Source organism: Schistocerca gregaria, chromosome 11 (genome assembly GCF_023897955.1).
Source record: "Schistocerca gregaria isolate iqSchGreg1 chromosome 11, iqSchGreg1.2, whole genome shotgun sequence".
NCBI lineage: Eukaryota > Metazoa > Arthropoda > Insecta > Orthoptera > Acrididae > Schistocerca > Schistocerca gregaria.
This window is the reverse complement of record NC_064930.1, coordinates 62,741,412-62,764,636: the sequence shown is the minus strand read 5'-3', so window position 1 is coordinate 62,764,636 and position 23,225 is coordinate 62,741,412. Positions and strand designations below refer to the sequence as shown.

At 45.0% G+C, this 23,225-nt stretch overlaps 1 protein-coding gene and 1 pseudogene across 1 annotated transcript in view; both read right to left on the bottom strand.

The window, feature by feature from the left end:
- The window catches only part of LOC126295504 (insulin-like growth factor 2 mRNA-binding protein 1), a 717,023-nt gene that overhangs the window by 406,785 nt on the left and 287,013 nt on the right, over window positions 1–23,225 (bottom strand).
- Window positions 968–1,084, bottom strand: LOC126295525 (5S ribosomal RNA; annotated as a pseudogene).

The following is a 23,225-nucleotide window of genomic DNA, read 5'->3' as shown; positions in this document are numbered from 1 at the left end:
GTCCAATATCTTTGCTATCTCAGAATTACAGAGCCATCAGCAAACGTTAAATCGTTGTTTTTTCTGCCTGAACTTTGTTTTTTACAGCTTGCTCAACACACATATCGAATAACATCGAGGACAGGCTACAACTCCGTCTCGCTTGCTACCCAGCTATTCTTATCTTGTATTCTTGTAACTGCAATCTGGTATCAATACGCGTTGTGGATAACCTTCTCCTAACTGTATCACTTCCTTTAAAACTTCACAATTTCAAAGAAGTGTTTTCCATTATCGTCGACAAAAACTATTGCAAAATGTTCCCAGAGGTACCAGAAGGAACCGCGACTTAAGAAGCGATCAAGAACCACGTAATTTTCAAAAACTAGAGTGTAATACCAGTTGTTTCTAAAATTTTCAACGCCAATAAATGATTTTGTGAAGGATTACAATTTTGGGAGAAGAAGAAAACTGTAAGGTTTCCAACAGCATTCTTATGCTGGCAGCGACGCCAAATAACTTGAAAGATCAGTTGAATGCAAAAGACAGTCTCTTGAAAAGAGATTCTAAAAATGATTACAAATAATCGTAAAACCAGGGAGATGACATGTAGACTAATTAACTGCACTGCACTCCTCTTCAGGCCACAAGTGGTCCATCGGGACCATCCGACCGCCGTGTCATCCTCAATGAGAATGCGGATAGGAGGGCCGTGTGGTCAGCTCACCGCTCTCCCGGTCGTTATGATGGTTTTCAAATGGTTCAAATGGCTCTGAGCACTATGGGACTCAACTGCTGCGCTCATTAGTCCCCTAGAACTTACAACTACTTAAACCTAACTAACCTAAGGACATCACACACATCCATGCCCGAGGCAGGATTCGAACCTGCGACCGTAGCATATGATGGTTTTCTCTGACCGGAGCCGCTACTATTCGGTCGAGTAGCTCCTCAATTGGCATCACGAGGCTGAGTGCACCCCGAAAAATGGCAACAGCGCATGGCGGCTAGATGGTCACCCATGCAAGTGCCGGCCACGCCCGACAGCGCTTAACTTCGGTGATCACACGGGAACCGGTGTATCCACTGCGGCAAGGCCGTTGCCAGACGAATTAAAGCAGGTGCTAAATCACAGTAAGACTCAGTTTTTACAGTTTCTAACACATAACTCAATAAAATCCGACGTTTTAATTTCACAGAATGGGCGTTTTATTAGTGAATCTGAACTGTTCAAATTTCTAGGTGTTCAGATAGATAGTAAACTATCGTGGAAAGCCCACGTTCAAGATCTTGTTCAAAGACTTAATGCTGCCATTTTTACTATTCGAACGGTATCTGAAGTGAGTGATCTTTCGACACGAAAATTAGTCTACTTTGCTTTTTTTCATTCGCTTATGTCGCATGGTATTATATTTTGGGGTAACTCTTCCAGTTCTAAAATGATATTTACGGCTCAGAAACGGGCAATAAGAGGTGTAAGTACATGTCGATCCTTTTCACTGATCTGGGTATTTTGACAATACTGTCGTCACTCGTTAACAATATCAGCTTATTCCCAAGAATAAGCACCTTTCACTCAGTTAATACTCGGCAGAAATCCAACCTGCATTTGCATCAGACTTCCTGAACTCTTGTGCAAAATGTGTGCAGTATACTGCTGCACCCATTTTCAATAAGCTACCACAAGAATTCGGAAATCTAAGCAGCAATCCACGCGCTTTCAAATCGACACTGAAGAGTTTCCACATGGGTCACTCCTATTCCTTTGAGGAGTTCCTTGAAAAATTAAGCTGACTCTTATATTTTTGACTGCGTTTACTGAAACTTATGGCTTGACTTTTTTTATGGATTCATAAATATTTTATTTTTCTCTGTTATTATTTTTATGTATTGACACGTTCTATGACCTTAGAGATTTGCTTCTCAATTTGGTCACGCAGAACTTGACGTATAAATAAATAAATAAATGATGAGTTAATTAAGATAGGAAACAAGACACTAAAACTAGCAGCCGAGTCCTACTATTTCAGGAGTAAATGACTAGGGCGTGTTGAAATGTATCGCCTCCGAATGTCATGCACATTACTAGGTCCACTCTCCCGCTCCGCTAACTCAAACTGGAACTGTCTGCCGCTAGAGAGCTCCGGATTGTAACGTTTAACACGGCGGTGTTTAACGTAAACTCTGTCGGTGCGTGAGAAACAGCGTGCTGTAATCGAGTTTCTAACCGCAGAAATCCCGCTCCCAATTGAAATCCGTATAAGAATGAAAGTTGTGTACTATACTGATTGTATTGACATCATCACTGGGCGACAGTGGGTTGTTAGGGCTCTTAATGAAAGGAACGGTGGTGCTGACGTTAACGTGTGTGACGTAGTGAACGGCCGAGTATTGCAACCAACGAGTCATCGGAATTCGGGTGATGAACTCATCAGAGAAAATCGTCGGATAACACATACACTGTTCTCAGGTAAGTGTGCATTATCACGAGAACGTGTACAGGCCATAACTGCAGTATAGAAAACTGGGTGCCTCCTCGAATGCTCAATCCTGACACGGAACAGAGGGGACCGAGAACCTGTCACCAATTTCTTTTGTGTTTTGGCGTGGGAGTGACAGATTCCTTAACAACACTGCGCCACAATTTTGACCGCCAAGATGAGAGAGCATCAATGGAGTTCCGCTACAAAGGGTCACCGACGCCAAAAAAGTTCAAGCCCATGCCATCAACGGGCAAAGTCGTGTTCACAGTGTTCTGGGATGTTCTCGATGTGGTGCATTTGAAACTGATGCCGAAGGGCACCAACATAAACTCTGCTAGGTACTGTGGGACTCTCAGGAAACTGGAAGCACGAATTCGAAGAGTTGGTTCACACCTTGAGCACCCTCTCCTTCAGCGTCAGAATGCCTGACCACACACGAGGCCGGCCGGCGTGGCCGAGCGGTTCTAGGCGCTTCAGTCAGGAACCGCGCTGCTGCTACAGTCGCAGGTTGGAAAGCTGCCTCGGGTACGGATGTGTGTGATTTCCTTAGGTTAGTTAGGTTTAAGTAGTTCTAAGTTCTAGGGGACTGATGACCTCAGAAGTTATGTCTCATAGTGCTCAGAGCCATTTGAACCATTTTTGAACCACACACAAGCTGTACGACATCTCCAACATTCCGGCGCCATGGATGCACTGCCACAGATCATCCTCCAAACAATACCGACCTGGCCCCATTCGAGTTTCATCATTTTCCAAAACTTCCTTCGAGGTAGGGGTCCGCGCGGATAAAATCGCGACCGGCACGGATATCCGCGGGTCATCTGCGGATAATGAGCAAGACATCTGTCCAGTACGTTGCAATGTTAGTTGAAAACTTCAAGTCTGTTGACATTCTTGGAATCTTGCAGGGCCCGGGTACAGGGGATGTCTGTTGTCCTCAGCCCCTGGCTACGACCGACGTAACTGTAACCAAGAGACCTGCGCCTAATCCGTTTTCGCGACCATGACTTTTGTGTGGCCTGTGAAGTGCTCTCTGGGTTGCAAACCTGTCCGTTAGCCAGATAACATATGAAGAGGAACTGAATCAAATCTGAGGGAAAGAATGAATGACACAAACTGGCTAAAATAAGTGGTCGGTTAAAAGGACACACCCTGAGGATTCAAGAAATCGTGAGTTTGTTACTGGAGAGGGGATTGTAGAGGGAAGTAGGGGGACCAAGACGGGAACACAGTAAGCAGGTCCAAGAACATGTAGGCTCCACTAGTTACGCAGAGATAAAGAGCTTACACGACATAGATTTAGCGTGGAAGGATGTACCAAGTCAGTCCTCGCACAGATCTAATAGTGTAGCCGTCATTTAACAAGGGATTTTTTGAAATGCCAACCCTGAGCAAGTGAAATACGGGACATAGGTTTTTTTTTAAAACAAGAAATGTTGCTATTAAGGCAACTTTGAAGCTAGACCTATGAATATTGGCATTTGCATTCTCGGTCAGAAATAAAAAAAATAAATAAAAAAACGTGTTTCAGAATGTTTGAAAATTTAAGCCTATGCGGGTGAAATACTCGGTAAAACCTTTTGTTAAAAATATGTCATTTATGAACAACTAGTAAAGTATTTCTAAAGCAACATCTTTGAACACTGGTATTTGACTTCTCGGTTAGAAATTATATATATATATATATATATATATATATATATATATATATATATATATATATATAATAGAAAGAAACTTCTACATGGGAAAAATATATTAAAAACAAAGATTCCAAGACTTACCAAGCGGGAAAGCGCCGGTAGACAGGCACAAAAAAAAATAACACACAAACACACACACAACATTTCTAGCTTTCGCAACCAACGGTTGCTTCTTCAGGAAAGAGGGAAAGAGAGGGAAAGACGAAAGGATGTGGGTTTTAAGGGAGAGGGTAAGGAGTCATTCCAATCCCGGGAGCGGAAAGACTTACCTTAGGGGGAAAAAAGGATAGGTATATACTCGCACGCGCACACACACACACACACACACACACACACACACACACACACACACACACACACATCCATCCATACATATACAGACACAAGCAGACAGATATATATCTTAAAAACAAAGATTCCAAGACTTACCAAGCGGGAAAGCGCCGGTAGACAGGCACAATAAAATAACACACAAACACACATAACTCTTTGCCTTTAAATATGTCTGCTTGTATCTGTATATGTATGGATGCATATGTGTGTGTGTGTGTGCGCAAGAGTATACACCTATCCTTTTTTCCCCCTAAGGTAAGTCTTTCCGCTCCCGGGATTGGAATGACTCCTTACCCTCTCCCTCAAGACCCACATCCTTTCGTCTTTCCCTCTCCTTCCCTCTTTCCTGAAGAAGCAGCCGTTGGTTGCGAAAGCTAGAAATTTTGTGTGTGTTTGTGTGTTATTTTATTGTGCCTGTCTACCGGTGCTTTCCCGCTTGGTAAGTCTTGTAATCTTTGTTTTTAATATATATATATCCGTGTTCTTGGAAATTGAACCACTAAGGGGGTGAAATGGAGGATAAGAGTTTTTATGAAAATACTTTATTATGAAAGTATTTTTAGAGTTAAATCTGTCAAAAAGTAAATTTGGCTGCTCAATTAGAAATGAAAAGCACACGTGTTTCACTCTTTTGGAAATTCAGCTCCTGTGGCGGTGAAACGAGTGATAAAAGATGTTATGGAAATATTTCACTGCGCAAGCATGTTTGAAACTAAATCTATTAAAATTTGTATCCAGCTTCTATTTTAGAAAGAAAACATACACATATCACTGTTCTTCAAAATTCAACCCTGAAGGGGATCAAATAGTGGTGAAACGTTTTATGAAAATATTTCATTCCGAAAGCATTTTTAATGCTAAATCTTTTGTAAAGCTGGTGTATGGTTTCTCGGCTACATATGAAAAAATAGATGTTTCACTGCTTTTGGAAATTCAGACCCTATGGGAGTGAAATATGGTTAGACTGATTCACTGACTCATCATCCCCCAGCCCAACCCGTTTCAAATATACCGGTCATTTTTGAAACACCCTGTACTATGTGTACGCGATACGACCGCCATCTGTATATGCACAGATCGCTATCCTACAAGTTTCGTCACCTCAGTGTAAGGACAGGGGAGGCAATGTGCATTTTAAACAGAGCTGAGGTACGAATTTTACGCCCGTCCATTTCACACAGGAGCCGTACGATTAGCGAACCAGATACAGACGACAACTGCCGCGGGAGTGCACTGTCATCGTGCATACTACGTCCAGACATACGTAGAGTATGCACAAGCCGCGTCGTTTCTGCAATGTTGCCAACTCAGGGGTTTCCCCCACTCCCCTCCACCAAGCTTAGGGGGTAGATAGATGGAAAGTTTTTTTTTTTTTTGCTTCATTTTTACGGGGGGCTTTTGGGGGGACTCAGAAAGCGCGCGCGAACGACAGTGGTTGAAATCATGGAGACTAGAGCAAAGGAGTCTGCACAGCGTGATCCAGCAGTGGACACGAAATCCGTACCTCTTGTGGCGGCACTGCGCCCGGCAACATCTAACACGCGACTATGATGGGAGTGGTTTACTCTAGGCAACGGGAAAGAGCTTCGTACCGTGCCATTAAAGCTCAATTAGAAGATGGTATGAGAGATGAAAATATGGTCGGGATTGGAGTCGATGGTGTCACGGTTGGAAAACACAATTCAAATGGTTCAAATGGCTCTGAGCACTATGGGTCATGAGTCCCCTAGAACGTAGTACTTAAACCTAACTAACCGAAGGACATCACACACATCCATGCCCGAGGTAGGATTCGAACCTGCGACCGTAGCAGTCGTGCGGTTCTGGACTGAAGCGCCTAGAGCCGCTCGGTCACAGCGGCCGGCAAACACAATTCAGCCACCGCTCTGTTTAAGAATGAAATATTCAACGTCAATATGTATGATCACAAATGCGCAGGCATTAGTAAAACACAACATGATACTTTGACGAAATATTCAATGTTTTGTAAGTCGAAATCGGAGCACATTTTTATCAATCGCGAAATATTTTTGTTTCATGTTAAATTAGAAGAATTCGTACTGTGCGTTATTTTTTCGATTATCATTATTGTCTTTCAGATTTACTAACCTTGAAGTTAATTAACGAACAGCATTATTAAGTTCTTCAAAAAATGTTCAAATGTGTGTGAAATCATATGGGACTTAACTGCTAAGGTGATCAGTCCCTAAGCTTACACACTACTTGACATAAATTATCCTAAGGACAAACACACACGCCCATGCCCGAGCGAGGACTCGAACCTCCGCCGGGACCAGCCGCTCAGTCCATGACTGCAGCGCCTTAGACCGCTCAGCTAATCCCACGCGGCTAAGTTTTTCAAATAATGAATCAAACATCCTTACACAAAAATGTCTATTTTTATATCAAATAACATCATCACAACGCTTACGAATTAGTGGAAAAAATTCGCCACTGTCTGTTTATCATAACAGGGTAATTAGATTATTAGTTGCATTGTATAACATACAGCTATCTAAATAAAATAATCATTTATCCATACCCAATTGTTTTCATTAGCCGCGCAAGATTAGCCGAGCGGTCTAAGGGCGCTGCAGTCCTGGACTGTGCGGCTGGTCCCGGGGGAGGTTCGAGTCCTCCCTCGGGCATTAGTGTGTGTGTTTGTCCTTAGGATAATTTAGGTTACGTAGCGTGTAAGCTTAGGGACTGATGACCTTAGCAGTTCAGTCGCATAAGATTTCACACACATTTGAACATTTTTTGTTTTTTATTAATAGTTCAATGATTCTATCAAACACAGATGTCTATTCGAAATTCTAGGGGGTTCGAAGGGAAATTTAGGGGGATTTCGAATGGGTCCTAGGATACCAATTCGATGCTACACAGAGTACGCGAAAGAACCTGCCCCCCTTCTAACAGCCGTGTACCGCAAGTCTCCAGAGGAACGGAAGGTTCCAAATGATTGGAAAGAGCACAGGTCATCCCAGTCTTCAAGAGGGTCGTCGAGCAGATGCGCAAAACTATAGACCTATATCTCTGACGTCGATCTGTTGTAGAATTTTAGAAAATGCTCGCGTATCATGTCGATTCTGGAAACACAGAATGTACTCTGTAGGAATTAACATGGATTCCGTAAACAGCGATCGTGTGAGACCCAACTCGCTTTATTTGTTCATGAGACCCAGAAAATATTAGATACAGGCTCCCAGGTAGATACCATTTTCCTTGACTTCCGGTAGGCGTTCGATACAGTTCCGCACTGTCGCCTGATAAACAAAGGAAAAGCCTACGGAATATCAGACCAGCTGTGTGGCTGGATTGAAGAGTTTTTAGCGAACAGAACAAAGCATGTTGTTCTCAATGGAGAGACGTCTACAGACGTTGAAGTAACCTCTGCCATGCCACAGGGGATTGTTGTGGGACCATTGCTTTTCACAATATACAGGGTGTCACAAAAAGGTACGGCCAAACTTTCAGGAAACATTACTCACACAAATATAAAGAAAAGATGTTATGTGGACATGTGTCCGGAAACGCTTAATTTCCATGTTAGAGGTCATTTTAGTTTCGCCAGTATGTTCTTCCACCTTCCACGTTATCATGATTTCATAGGGGATACTCTACCTGTGCTGCTAGAACATGTACCTTTACAAGTACGACACAACATGTGGTTCGTGCACGATGGAGCTCCTGCACATTTCAGTCCAAGTGTTCGTACGCTTCTCAACAACAGATTCGGTAGAGGCAGACCAATTCCGTGGCCTCCACGTTCTCCTGACCTCAACCCTCTTGACTTTCATTTATGGGGGCATTTGAAAGCTCTTGTCTACGCAACCCTGGTACCAAATGTAGAGACTCTTCGTGCTCGTATTGTGGACGTCTGTGATACAATACGCCATTCTCCAGGGCTGCATCAGCGCATCGGGGATTCCGTGCGACGGAGGGTGGATGCACGTATCCTCGCTAACGGAGGACATTTTGAACATTTCCTGTAACAAAGTGTTTGAAGTCACGCTGGTACGTTCTGTTGCTGTGTGTTTCCATTCCATGATTAATGTGGTTTGAAGAGAAGTAATAAAATGAGCTGTAACATGGAAAGTAAGCGTTTCCGGACAAATTTCCACATCACATATTTTCTTTCTTTGTGTGTGAGTAATGTTTCCTGAAAGTTTGGCCGTACCTTTTGTAACACCCTGTATGATAGCGGAAGAAATACTGGTAGCAGTTACTTCTGTAAAATATCTGGGAGTATGCTTGCGGAACGATTGAATGATCACATAAAATTAATTGTTGGTAAGGCGGGTACCAGGCTGAGATTAATTGGGAGAGTCCTTAGAAAATGTCGTCCATCAACAAAGGAGGTGGCTTATAGAACACTCGTTCGACCTAAGCTTGAGTATTGCTCATGAGTGTGGGCCCCGTACTAGATCGGGTTGACTGCGTTTCTGACGGTCGACTTGAGCAGAACGTCGGAATCGGCACCGTCAACGTTGACGGTGGGATGCCGGCGGCATCGGACAGCAGGTGATGGGCAGAGCAGTGGGAACCGAGGACGAGAGCAGGTGTGGCCGGAGCCGGTCTGGTGGACTACGCTGGGCGGCTTGGGGCTGGTTAGCGCGGAGGTCGCCCTATTGTGCGGAGGCCGCGCCAATTTTCCGTTACACGTTGCGATAGGTTGTGCAGACACCGGCCCGGCCGGTTTCGCCGGCTCTTCCTCATTGCCGGCTCAAAGCGCACGCCCCTCTGCCACCACTGCCATTGTGAGCATCCTTACGACCCTGCTCGACAACTACTCCATTCCTCGAACCGCCCCCCAAAGAAATAAGCTGCGCTTCTACCACCTAGACAGCCCGGCCGGGTAGCCGCGCGGTCTCGGGCGCCTTGCCACGGTTCGCGCGGCCCCATCCGTCGGAGGTTCGAGTCCTCCCTCGGGCATGTGTGTGTGTAGGTTACAGTACGCTTGTTCGCCCACTGCTTGAATACTGCTCAGCAGTGTGGGATCCGCACCAGATAGGGTTGATAGAAGAGATAGAGAAGATCCAACGGAGAGCATCGCGCTTCGTTACAGGATCATTTAGTAATCGCGAAAGCGTTACGGAGATGACAGATAAATTCCAGTGGAAGACTCTGCAGGAGAGACGCTCAGCAGCTCGGTACGGGCTTTTGTTAAAGCTCCGAGAACGTACCTTCAGCGAAGAGCCAAACAGTATTTTGCTCCCTCCTGCGTATATCTCGCGAAGAGACCATGAGGATAAAATTAGAGATATTAGAGCCCACACAGAAGCATACCGACAATCCTTCTTTCCACGTACAATACGAGACTGGAATAGAAGGGAGAACCGATAGAGGTACTCAGGGTACCCTCCGCCACACACCGTCAGGTGGCTTGCGGAGTATGGATGTAGATGTAGATGTAGATGTAGATAGATGTAGATGTGTGTGTAAGTTAGATTAAGTAGCGTGTAAGGCTAGGGACTGATGACCTCAGCAGTTTGGTCTCATAGGAACTTACCACCACCACCCAAAGACGGCCTAGACTGTGACTTTGCGACACCGGTGGTTTCCGTGGATGCTACTTTTGGGTAAAGCTGGACTCACACATGCAACGAAAGTATCGCAACAAGTGCAGTCATTCTGGAGTGGCGCTGTCAGCTACCGTTCACACAGGACGCCACAAATTCTTCGTAATTGCGCAGTTTGCAAGATGGCGTCACCTGCCTCAGCTGATTAAACGGCTGTACATATTACTAAATAACATGTTTAGGAAACATAATAAATGTAAAATATTACTTAACAAACTGTTTCTCGTCTATCTTGTCTCGACTACATGTTTCAATAACCGGTCTGCAGCGTCAAACCAAGCAAGGCTGGGTTTATAAATACCGTCTGTAGACGCACCACTCTAAAGTGATTTCAGTACTTTTTTATGTTTATTCATGTAAGCATTTCGAATGTTTCGAATTTTTAATTTTGTTGTAGCTACGTCAATTCCAGGTACATATTCACGCATACTGTTTACTACTTCAATTAATGCAGCATCTCTCAAATTTCTGTCTTTGTATGATTCGCTTTTGTGGTTCCAAAGGGATTCTCGTTCTTGATACACCTCCAAGAATCTCATAATTGTCGCTGTTGACCACTTTTTCGACATATTAATAGCAAACGCACAAACAAAAGCACTGTCTGCGAACAAATACGCACTAGGAAGGATTGAATTTAGCCGCGAGGTAGAAATCGTATGAGGTTATTCGATTGTGGAGAAGGCAAAATGGCGCAACAAAGTAGAATCAAGATCAACTTTTTGTGGCGTGACAAAAGTTGCGCTACTTAAATGGCGCCACGGAAAACTGGGAGTTCACACAGCAACAACAAAGCAACTGCAGTTCACCATTAGTAGTGGCGATACTTTTGTTACTTGTATGAACCCGGCTTAACTGCTATTTTTAGCTCGGATTTGTCACCGTTTAAAATCACAGTTCGCGAATCGGCTCGGATTTGGAAACCATCGCTCGTGCGTGACTCACACAGACACACCACCTGACAGTCGGCTTTTTGTAATCTTTTATACTAACGGAACGCGAAGTTCAGAACTCAAATGTCGATACTGCAAAGTATTCGATGCAACTCTCAAAAACTCTCGAGAAAATGGACATTGAAGATTTCCGAGCAACTTTAGATTCACTAAAGTTAAAACGATCTTCACCAACTGCCGCGCATCTTACTCGGTAGTGTTGGAGAGTCATAACTGGATGATCAAAGCCTCGCCTGTTCGAATCTACCTACGTCTTTTTTTCTTCCATTTCATTCGCTTCGAATACCTACATAATTTAGAAATAAAATTCCCTCAAATACATATATCAAATATCTCATCATTTTTAATGAAAAATGCACGTCCTTTTGCTTCTAATTACATTCTGCAGACATTGCAAATATAAATTCTTAATTATCGATATTTCATACAAGATTCTGAACAAAGATTGTTTTTCTTCTTCTTCTTCTTTCAACTTTTCACCCTGGAGAGGGACTTGATGTTTGCCCAGTAATCACGCATTCTCTGGCTATGTGTCTCCTTTTTCTCCTTTGTCCGAAGGGCGCCGGTCTTTTTACGGGGTGATCTGTCCTGAAACCTTTTTTTTTTTCTTTTAGCATCCTTCTGAGAAGTGCTCGGTTTCTAATGTCACTATCAGTTATGTTCAGTTCCTGGATGTCTTTCTTCTATCAGTCACAGTATCACGGTCTTAATTCTCTTCCAGTAGTTGAAAAGTCGGTTGGTCAGTCTTGTTTGGTCTATCCTTGTGATATATCTGTAGAGAGCGAGACGTCTCTTCCTGACTACAAAGATTGTTTACATTAAAAAGCGTATAACAAAGTTATTAAGAGGTACGTACATGAGAGCGACAAAATTGTGAAAATTTTTTATTAGTTCTTCATTTACTAAATGGTATAGAAATTTCAATTCCTGAATATTACATTCAATTTCCACTGCTAAGTGTGATAAAAATAATAATTGACAAAAGCTTACAAGGGGCCAAACTCCTTTGTTCATCTGTATTTCCTCATATTGCTTATTCCTGCTGTGTTTTCTTCCAGTTTTATGCAATCACAGTGTGGAGATTATTTCGGTGTTTAGCAGACCCAAAACTTCTACAATTGTGTGAGAGTGGAAAAATTCAAAATTCTAATGAAAGGTTACGACTCTCTGCTCCGAAAATCACGCCCCGAGACAACATTTGTTTCCACAACTGCTGATGAAGTTGCAGCGTAGGATGCTTGTTGAGTTTTTAACTGCGCTAACCTTGGCAGACTACGGACTCTATACAGTCTAGGATTTGATCCAGGGGATTTCACATTGACGATAAGGAAATCGATAACAGGGCAAGTGATGCAGCTAGCATTATTGTTTCTTAATTTGAAAATCAGGTTAACCTAGGACGACAAGAAGGAAAAAGACTGCTTGAGGATGAAAAGGAGAATGAATATGGTTCGCACTAGTTCACCCAGATAAGGTATGGCCTAATACAGACACACTCAAATCTTTGATTCAGGTTTCCTGTAATTCACTTTTAGGCAATTTTATGTATCTTTTCCTCACGCACTACTGACATTATAGTACTTAAATTTGGCATGTAATTAGTCAATACTATAGTGAAACATTCTGTGGAGGGAATTTTCATTTACCACTATAGTAAGGCATTGATGTAAGAGAAACGCCCTACGATTTGGCATATTTTGATAGAACTCAGGAGAATTGTTCAAATCTAGCAAAAAAAGACATCAATATTCTGTTATACAAATATTTGTAATAATGGTACGTCACACTTTGCGCACAAAAACATTCAATTTGTTCGGGCAAATATTTCAAAAAAGAAAAATTTTTCAAAAAAATTTGTATTGTTTAAAACTAAAAACGTACAACTTCAATAAGCATGAAAACGTATGTATCCATACACCATTCCTTAAGAATTGTGCCAAATTTAGTTACATTTCCTTGAAAACTTCGGACTTTATAAGACTTTGTTTAAAGTTTGCAACTTCGCAGAAGTCACCGTTAACAAAATAACAATAATTAAGAACTTATATTCCCAATGGAAACTAGAATTTTGCACACGGTATACAACGTTAGACATTTGAATAGGTGGCTTTTAATAAACAATGATTAGATAAGTGATAATTACGAAATTTTTGATAAATTTTATATTTAAATGATGTAGGTATTTGAACTCATCGAAAAAATAAAACGAAAAAAGCCCATGGCGAGATTCGAGACATCTATCCATTTATCACCCACTTACTATTCTCAAGCGCTACCCACGCGGCACAGTTTTAGTGAATTAACGTTACTCGCAAAATTTCAAGATAGATTCTCTAGAGAATTATTGAATGTTATATTCAAGTGCGTTTGTGGGATTGTTTTTTAAACGGCCTCCTTGTCAGCTTGCCCTTTTCTCACATTACATCCCGTGAATCACAGATGATAGGCTACAGTCAGGTTTCATATTCCTAGATTTCTGGGCAGTGGTTGACACGGTGCCCCACTGCACATTGTTCAGGGAGGTACCAGCATACGGAGTAGGTTCCAGAAATGTGAGTTCTGAAGTAACAGAGCTGATTAAGTTGTCCTCGACGGCGAATGTTGATCGGAGACAAGGGTAACGTCAGGAGAACCCCAGGGAAGCGTGATAGGACCGCTGTTATTTTCCATATACATAAATGATCTGACTGACAGGGTGAGCACTGGTCTCCGGCTGTTTGCTGATAATGCTGTAGTGTAAGAAAAGTATCGCCGTTCAGGGGTTGTAGAAGGGTGACTCAGAGTTTCTACTTGGTGTGATGAATGGCTGCTTGCTCTATTCGTAGAAAATTTTAAGCTGTAGCACACGAGTAGGAAAAACAACCTTGTAATGTTCTAATACAGTATTATAGTGGTGTGCTGCGTGACACAGCCGGGCCAAAAAAAAATGGTTCAAATGTCTCTGAGCACTATGCGACTGAACTTCTGAGGTCATCAGTCGCCTTGAACTTAGAACGAATTAAACCCAACTAACCTAAGGACATCACACACATCCATGCCAGAAGCAGGATTCAAACCTGCTACCGTAGCTGTCTCTCGGCTCCAGACTGTAGCGCCTAGAACCGCACGGCCACTCCGACCGGCACAGCGGAGCGATTAAACATCTAGGTGTAACGTCGCAAAGCGACATCAAATGGAACGAGCACCTAAGAGCGGTAGTAGGAAAAGAGAATGGTCGACTTCGGTGTATTGGGAGAATTTTGGAGAAGAGTGGTTCATCTGTAAAGGAGACTGCGTATAGGTCAATAGTGCGACCCATTCTTGAGTACTGATGGAGTGTTTGGGATTCTACACTACGTCGGATTAAAGAAAGACATCAAATACAATCAGAAGCGTGCTGTTGAATTTGTTACCAGTAGCTTCATCAACACGCGGTGTTACGGACACACTTTGTGAACTCAAAAGGGGTTCCCTGGACGTTCTTTACGCAAAATACACTCCTGGAAATGGAAAAAAGAACACATTGACACCGGTGTGTCAGACCCACCATACTTGCTCCGGACACTGCGAGAGGGCTGTACAAGCAATGATCACACGCACGGCACAGCGGACAAACCAGGAACCGCGGTGTTGGCCGTCGAATGGCGCTAGCTGCGCAGCATTTGTGCACCGCCGCCGTCAGTGTCAGCCAGTTTATCGTGGCATACGGAGCTCCATCGCAGTCTTTAACACTGGTAGCATGCCGCGACAGCGTGGACGTGAACCGTATGTGCAGTTGACGGACTTTGAGCGAGGGCGTATAGTGGGCATGCGGGAGGCCGGGTGGACGTACCGCCGCATTGCTCAACACGTGGGGCGTTAGGTCTCCACAGTACATCGATGTTGTCGCCAGTGGTCGGCGGAAGGTGCACGTGCCCGTCGACCTGGGACCGGACCGCAGCGACGCACGGATGCACGCCAAGACCGTAGGATCCTACGCAGTGCCATAGGGGACCGCACCGCCACTTCCCAGCAAATTAGGGACACTGTTGCTCCTGGGTTATCGGCGAGGACCATTCGCAACCGTCTCCATGAAGCTGGGCTACGGTCCCGCACACTGTTAGGCCGTCTTCCGCTCACGCCCCAACATCGTGCAGCCCGCCTCCAGTGGTGTCGCGACAGGCGTGAATGGAGGGACGAATGGAGACGTGTCGTCTTCAGCGATGAGAGTCGCTTCTGCCTTGGTGCCAATGATGGTCGTATGCGTGTTTGGCGCCGTGCAAGTGAGCGCCACAATCAGGATTGCATACGACCGAAGCACACAGGGCCAACACCCGGCATCGCGGTGTGGGGAGCGATCTCCTACACTGGCCGTACACCTCTGGTGATCGTCGAGGGGCACTGAATAGTGCACGGTACATCCAAACCGTCATCGAACCCATCGTTCTACCATTCCTAGACCGACAAGGGAACTTGCTGTTCCAACAGGACAATGCACGTCCGCATGTATCCCGTGCCACCCAACGTGCTCTAGAAGGTGTAAGTCAACTACCCTGGCCAGCAAGATCTCCGGATCTGTCCCCCATTGAGCATGTTTGGGACTGGATGAAGCGTCGTCTCACGCGGTCTGCACGTCCAGCACGAACGCTGGTCCAACTGAGGCGCCAGGTGGAAATGGCATGGCAAGCCGTTCCACAGGACTACATCCAGCAAGTCTACGATCGTCTCCATGGGAGAATAGCAGCCTGCATTGCTGCGAAAGGTGGATATACACTGTACTAGTGCCGACATTGTGCATGCTCTGTTGCCTGTGTCTATGTGCCTGTGGTTCTGTCAGTGTGATCATATAATGTATCTGACCCCAGGAATGTGTCAATAAAGTTTCCCCTTCCTGGGACAATGAATTCACGGTGTTCTTATTTCAATTTCCAGGAGTGTACTATTGAGGAACAGGCATTTGCAGATGACTACAGAGCGATTCTACTGCCGCCAATCTATATCCCCTGTAAGGATCGCGAGGACAAGACAAGAGAAATTACGGCTCATACGGAGACATTTAGACAGTAGCTTTTCGGTCGTTCCATTTCCTGGTTGATCAGGAAAGGACACTTTCTGAATGATGGACCATTTTAACCACTGTAGGCTGTCAGTTTCATTTCTTTAATGCACCATGCACATAAATTACATTACTGGCCAATTTTGACATGTTCCCCGCGATATGTAACAGTTTCGTTTCTGTATCACTCCGCAAGATTATATGGTATGCTGTTAAACGAATATCCGAGGACTAGTAATCTAGCTGTTCGCAAGGATTTCGCCTACATGATGTGTCACGAAAGCTGTGCTTGTAAGCTTATTGGTACGTGCAAGACTAAATTTATAACATTCGACATACTCGATCATAATTATTTAACTATATGAAATAAATACTTCATAAACCCCGAAACATTTGCGTTAGTACGTTCAAACTGCACTGCGCGGTAGGGTTTTGTTTAGCGACGAAGCCTACTATCATTTGGATTGGTTCGTCAATAAATTGGCGCATTTGGGGGACTGAGAATCCACATTTCTCGATCGAGAAGTTTCTTCACCCACAGCTGGTGACTGTGTGGTGTGCCATATCCGGCCACGGAATAATCGGTGAGATGATGGCACGGTGACTATCGAACGGTAGGTGAAGGTTTTGGAAGATGATTTCATCCCTATTACCCAAATCGACCCTGATTTCGACAAGATGTGGTTCATGCAAGACGGAGCTGTACCCCACAGAAGCAAGAGAATGTTTGATGTCCTGAAGGAACACTTTAGGAACCATATTCTGTCTCTAGGGCACGCAGAGGCCACGGGCGTGGGCCTCGATTTGACACCATATTCTCCGGATGTGAACACATGCGGCGCCACTGCGTGGGGTTGTATTAAAGACAAGGTGTACATCAATAACTGCAAACCATTTCTGAGCTGAAAACAGCCATTCAGGAGGTCATCGACAGCATCGATCTACATCTACATCTACATTCGTACTCTACAAATCACATTTAAGTGCCTGGCAGAGGATTCGTCGAACCACCTTCACAATTCTCTATTGTTCCAATCTCGTATATCGCGCGGAAAGAACGAGCAGATATCTTTCCGTACGAACTCTAATTTTCCTTATTTTATCGTGGTAATCGTTTGTCCCTATATAGGTCTTTGTCAACAAAATATTTTCGCATTCGGAGGAGAAAGTTGGTGATTGGAATTTCGTAAAAAGATTCCGTCGCAACGAAAAACGCGTTTCTTTTAATGATGTATAGCCCAAATCCTGTATCGTTTCAGTGACACTCTCTCCCATATTTCACGATAATACAAACGTGCTGCCCTTCTTTGAACTTTTTCGATGTACTCCGTCAGTCCAATCTGCCGACACCGCGCAACAATATTCTAAAAGAGGACGGACAAGCGTACTGTAGGCAGTCTCCGTAGTAGATGTTCCGGCACTTCAGCAGGTCATAAAGAATTTCGCTATTCGCCTGCGGCACGTCATCGCCAATGATGTCAGGCATATCGAACATGTTATATCCTAAATCTGAATATCTGTAGTGACGTTTACATGTTGAATAAAGTGTGTGCACGCAGTAGCTTGTAACTAATTTACGTTTTTTTTTTCATACAGTTCAGTAATTGTCATCTTGTATGAATATGTGAGCTCAAGTGCATTGCGCCGGATAATACGAAACAAGTTTCGTTTAATCTGACACACACATCATCAATAGGCCTAAAATGTGATTTATATGCATGGCGCATTAAAGGAATAAAATTGTCAGTCTATGGTGGTTAAAATGGTTTTATCATTTAGATGATACATTGAGGCTGTGCGCCCACACATGAAGAAATTAAAGGAAGGGAAGTAATTAGTATTGTTGAAAGGTACCATACACCATATGACGGCTTGCGGATTATGCATGTAGATTTAGATGAGCATCAGACGGATCCAGCAGACCGCTCTGTGATTGCCAAATATAAAAAGGTGAAAGCGGAAGGGCAGCGGGTTTGAAAGCCTTGGGCGCTGTCCCAGGAATAGCTCAGAGGGGAGCCTGCGAGTCAGCCCGGAATAGCAACTTCCTCAGGAAGCTGGTCTGCAGCCGTCTCTCTGCAAGGCGGATCGTAGTTGGCGCCCGAAGGCGTACGACAATAGAAGCAAAAACGTTTCAGAAAACACGGCCGTGCAATCCATCCGTTTGTGACATGTCTTGATAGTTAACCATGCACTTAATGTAAGGGGCAATCAAATGAAAAATGAAATGAAAAAAATAAATAAGTAAACTTATTATTATTTGAAAAGTAATTGCCACAACTGAGCATACATATATCCCACTACATCTACATCTAGAGGTACACTACTGGCCATTAAAATTGCCACTCCACGAAGATGACGTGCTACAGACGCGAAGTTTAACCGACAGGAAGAAGACGCTGTGATATGCAAATGATTAGTTTTTCAGAGCATTCACACAAGGTTGGCGCCGGTGGCGACACCTACAACGTGCTGACATGAGGAAAGTTTTCAACCGATTTCTCATACACAAACAGCAGTTGACCGGCGTTGCCTAGTGAAACGTTGTTGTGATGCCTCGTGTAAGGAGGAGAAATGCGTACCATCACGTTTCCGACTTCGATAAAGGTCGGTTTTGTAGCCTACCGCGGTTTATAGTATCGCGACATTGCTGCTCGTGTTGGCCGAGATCCAATGACTGTTAGCAGAATATGGAATCGGTGGGTTCAGGAGGGTAATACGGAACGCCGTGCTGGATCCCAACGGCCTCGTATCACTAGCAGTCGAGATGACAGGCATCTTATCCGCACGGCTGTAACGGATCGTGCAGCCACGTCTCGATCCCTGAGTCAGCAGATGGGGACGTTTGCAAGACAACAACCATCTGCACGAACAGTTCGACGACGTTTGCAGCAGCACTGATTATCAGCTCGGAAACCGTGGCTGCGGTTACCCTCGACGCTGCATCACAGACAGGAGCGCCTGCGATGGCGTACTCGACGACGAACCTGGGTGCACGAGTGGCAAAACGTCATTTTTCGGATGAATCCTTGTTCTGTTTACAGCATCATGATGGTCGCATCCGCGTTTGGCGACATCTCGGTGAACGCACACTGGAAGGCGTGTATTCGTTATCGCCTTACTGTCGTATGACCCGGCGTGATGGTATGAGGTGCCATTGGTTACACGTCTCGGTCACCTTTTGTTCGCACTGACGGCACTTTGAACATGTGTTACGATCCGTGGCTCTACCATTCATTCGATCCCTGCCAAACCCTACATTTCAGCAGGATAATGCACGACCGCATGTTGCAGGACCTTACGGGCCTTCCTGGATACAGAAAATGTTCGACTGCTGTCCTGGCCAGCACATTCTGCAGCTCTCTCACCAAATGAAAACGTCTGGTCGATGGTGGCGAGCAACTGGTTCGTCACAATACGCCAGTCACTACTCTTGATAAACTACGGTATCGTGTTGAAGGGGCATGGGCAACTGTATCTGTACACGCCATACAAGCTCTGTTTGACTCAATGCCCACGCGTATCAAGGCCGGTTATTACGGCCAGAGATGGTTGTTCTGGGTACTGATTTCTCAGGATGTATGCACCCAAATTGCGTGAAAATGTAATCACATGTCAGTTCTAGTATAATATATTTGTCCAGTGAATACCCGTTTATCATCTGCATTTTTTCTTGGTGTAGCAATTTTAATGGTCAGTAGTGTACATAAAAGGACTCTCCACGTTGATTGCAATAAGAGAAGAACAAGAAATGAGTAGCAATCGGGTGTACCCTGGGCAACGTCAGAAGGCGCTGACGGCAGATCCTTTCACAACCAGTCCCCATTCACGAGGAGAGCAACTGAAGCATTGCCCAACACCAGTCTACCTGGGTGTCACATCGGATAGGCTGCAAAGTACAGGCAGCAATTCCTAAACGCGAAACAGAAAGTCCATGCTCGCAATGGGCAACAGCTGGGGATCCAACCCGCACCTCCTGCACTTGCGCTTTGTGCGCTCAGCCGCTGAGTATGCTGCTCGCGTATGGAACGCTTCAGCTTATGCTAAGCAAGTCGATATTGCGGTCAACGATACTGCAAGGATCATCTCAGGATGCATGAAAACGAAACATCAGTGCAGAAACTGTATCCGGTTGTTGGAATAGCCCAACCCAACATCCGTAGGGCCACTGGTGCAAATATGAGAGAACAAAGCAGGAGAATGTTGCCGATATCCTCTGTGTGGTCATCAGGCAGTAAGGTTCCGACTAAAATCCCGCAAGAGTTTCCTTGCTAGGACTGCGCCACTGGAGGGAGCACCAGAGGAAATTCTTCTTGCAACTTGGAGGAGATCACTGCCCGTAGAAGTCTCACCAAAAGAAGAACTAGCTGCTGGCGCAAACCTACAATGCCCTGTATGGAGGTCCCTCAACCGCCTAAGAGCTGGTGTCGCCCGATGCGAGACCGACCTGCAGAGATGGGGAATCCTTCCAGCGAGCGCAGACACCTCTTGCGACTGCGGGACTGAAGAAAATCCGAGCCACCTACTTGTATGCCCTATCCTAGACAACCCCAGCACAATACAAGATGTTTACGAAGTAAATGAGGAAGCTATCGCAGCTGCGATTTTTTTTGGAAATGCTGACCGGAAACAGAAATGAATGATCTACTTCTGCATCTACATCTACATCGATAGTCCGCAGTCCACCCTACGGCACGTGGTGAAGGGAACCCCGTACCACACCTAGTCATTTCCTTCCCTGTTCCACTCTAAAATAAAACGAGGGAAAGACGACTGTCTATATGCCACCGTATGAGCCCTAATTCCTCGTTTTTTTATCTTCACGGTCCTTACGAACATTTATGTTCAAGGTAACAGAATCGTTCTACAGTCAGCTGCAAATGCCGGTTCTCTAAATTTTCTCAATCCCTCTAGGATTTCCCATTTACGTTCCCGTAGCATCTACGTGACACTTGCCAGTTGTTCGAACCTACCGGTAACAAATCTAGCAGCCCGCCTCTGAATTTCATCGTTCTCTTCTTTTAATCCAACCTGGTACGGATCCCAAACACCCGAACAATACTCAAGAATAGATCGCACTACTATCCTATATGCGGTCTCCTTTACAGATGAACCAACCTTTCATACAGTCCTCCCAACAAACCGAAGTCAAACATTCGCCTCCCTACCACGATGGTCAGATGCTCGTTCTATTTCATATCGCTTTGCAGCGTTACGCCCAGATATTTCGACGACGTTACTGCGTCAAGCAGGACGCTACTGTATCCGAACATTACGAGTTTGTTTTTCCTATTCATCCGTATTAACTGACATTTATTTGCATTTAGGGCTAGCTGCCATCCATGACAAAAAAAAGATGGGTCAAATGGCTCTAAGCACTTGAGGTATTGTGTGCAAACTCCAGCCTTCGACGCCGACGAACAGCAGTCACCGTGGGTGGATTAGTAAGAGCAACGTTCTCTGGACAGTCGTTAAGGAGACACTTCTGGCAGACACTTGGTACATCTGGGCAGTCAGCTGCTCTACGGTTGTACATCAATTCACCCGTACACATCTTCGCAGACGCCGCTCTCCCCTGTCATCTATGGCCTTGGCGCACCACAGTCTCCATGTGCGGTATACTTCAACAACGCCAGCACGCGAACAGTTTACAGACTTAGTCGTTCCGGAAATGCCTCCACCTAGGTCCAACAGCCAATGATTGTCCCCCTTTGGACGTCAGGTAAACCGCTCCCTTTCCGCAATACGACAATGACAGCACTGTTTTCCGCGTCCCCCTGACATCCTTTATATACCCTCCACTGCTACTGCTCCCATCTGCCGTCTAAGAGTGGTTACTGCACGTTGTCGTCGGACATCGGCGGGGTTTATGCGGAAGCTTCAAAGCGCGAATCCTACTTACACTTGACCAATTTTTGTTTTTCTTCATTCCACGTAAGAGGGGATATCAAAGTTCAAAAATGTTCAAATGTGCGTGAAATCTTATGGGACTTAACTGCTGTGGTCATCAGTCCCTAAGCTTACACACTACTTAACCTAAATTATCCTAAGGACAAACACACACACCCATGCCCGAGGGAGGACTCGAACCTCCGCCGGGACAAGCCGCAGAGTCCATGATACCAAAGTTCACTCAAGGATGGCCTTATGATACTATATGCGAATCTATTTTCAATCGAATCATTTCTGACACAGGACCAATAGCGACTGTCTGTGTCTCATACATAATTCAGCGTCCCTCGGTTAGTGCCCCACCAACGCATAATTCGCACGCTGTAGTAGTCGTTTGTGGCGATAGCGCTCAACACATCTGTCGTGAACAGTGTGAATTACACTGAAGCGCCAAAGAAACTGATATAGGCATGCGTTTTCAAATACAGAGATATTTAAACAGGCCCAATACTGCGGTCGCAACGCCTGTATAAGGCAACAAGTATCTGGTGCAGTTCTTAGATCGGTTACTCCTGCTACAAAGGCAGGTTATCAAGATTTAAGTGAGTTTGAAAGTGGTGTTATAGTCGGCGTACGAGCGATGGGACACAGCATCTGCGAAACAAAAATGGCTCTGAGCACTATGGGACTTAACATCTGAGGTCATCAGTCCCCTAGAACTTAGAACTAGAACTAACCTAAGGACATCACACACCTCCATGCCCGAGGCAGGATTCGAACCTGCGGCCGTAGCGGTCGTGCGGTTCCAGACTGAAGCGCCTAGAACCGCTCGGCCACACCGACCGGCTGCATCTCCGAGGTAGCGATGAAGTTGGGATTTTCGCGTACGAGCATCTCACTAGTGTACCGTGAATATCAGGAATCCGGTGAAACATCAAATCTCCGGCATCGCTGCGTCCGGAAAAAGATCCTGCAAGAACGAAGCCACTGAAGACTGAAGACTATTCAACGAAACATCATCGATATAGGCTTTCGGAACTGAAGGCCCACTCGTGTACCCTTGATGACTCCACGACACAAAGCTTTACGCCACACCTGGGCCCGCCAACACTGACATTGGTGTGATATGGGGCCCCTGGTACGTCTAGATACGACTCTGATAGGTGACACGTACATAAGCATCCTGTCTGATCACCCACATCCATTCGTGTCCATTGTGCATTCCGACGGACTTGGGCAATTCAGCAGGACACTGGACACCCCACGCGTCCAGAATTGCTACAGAGTGGCTC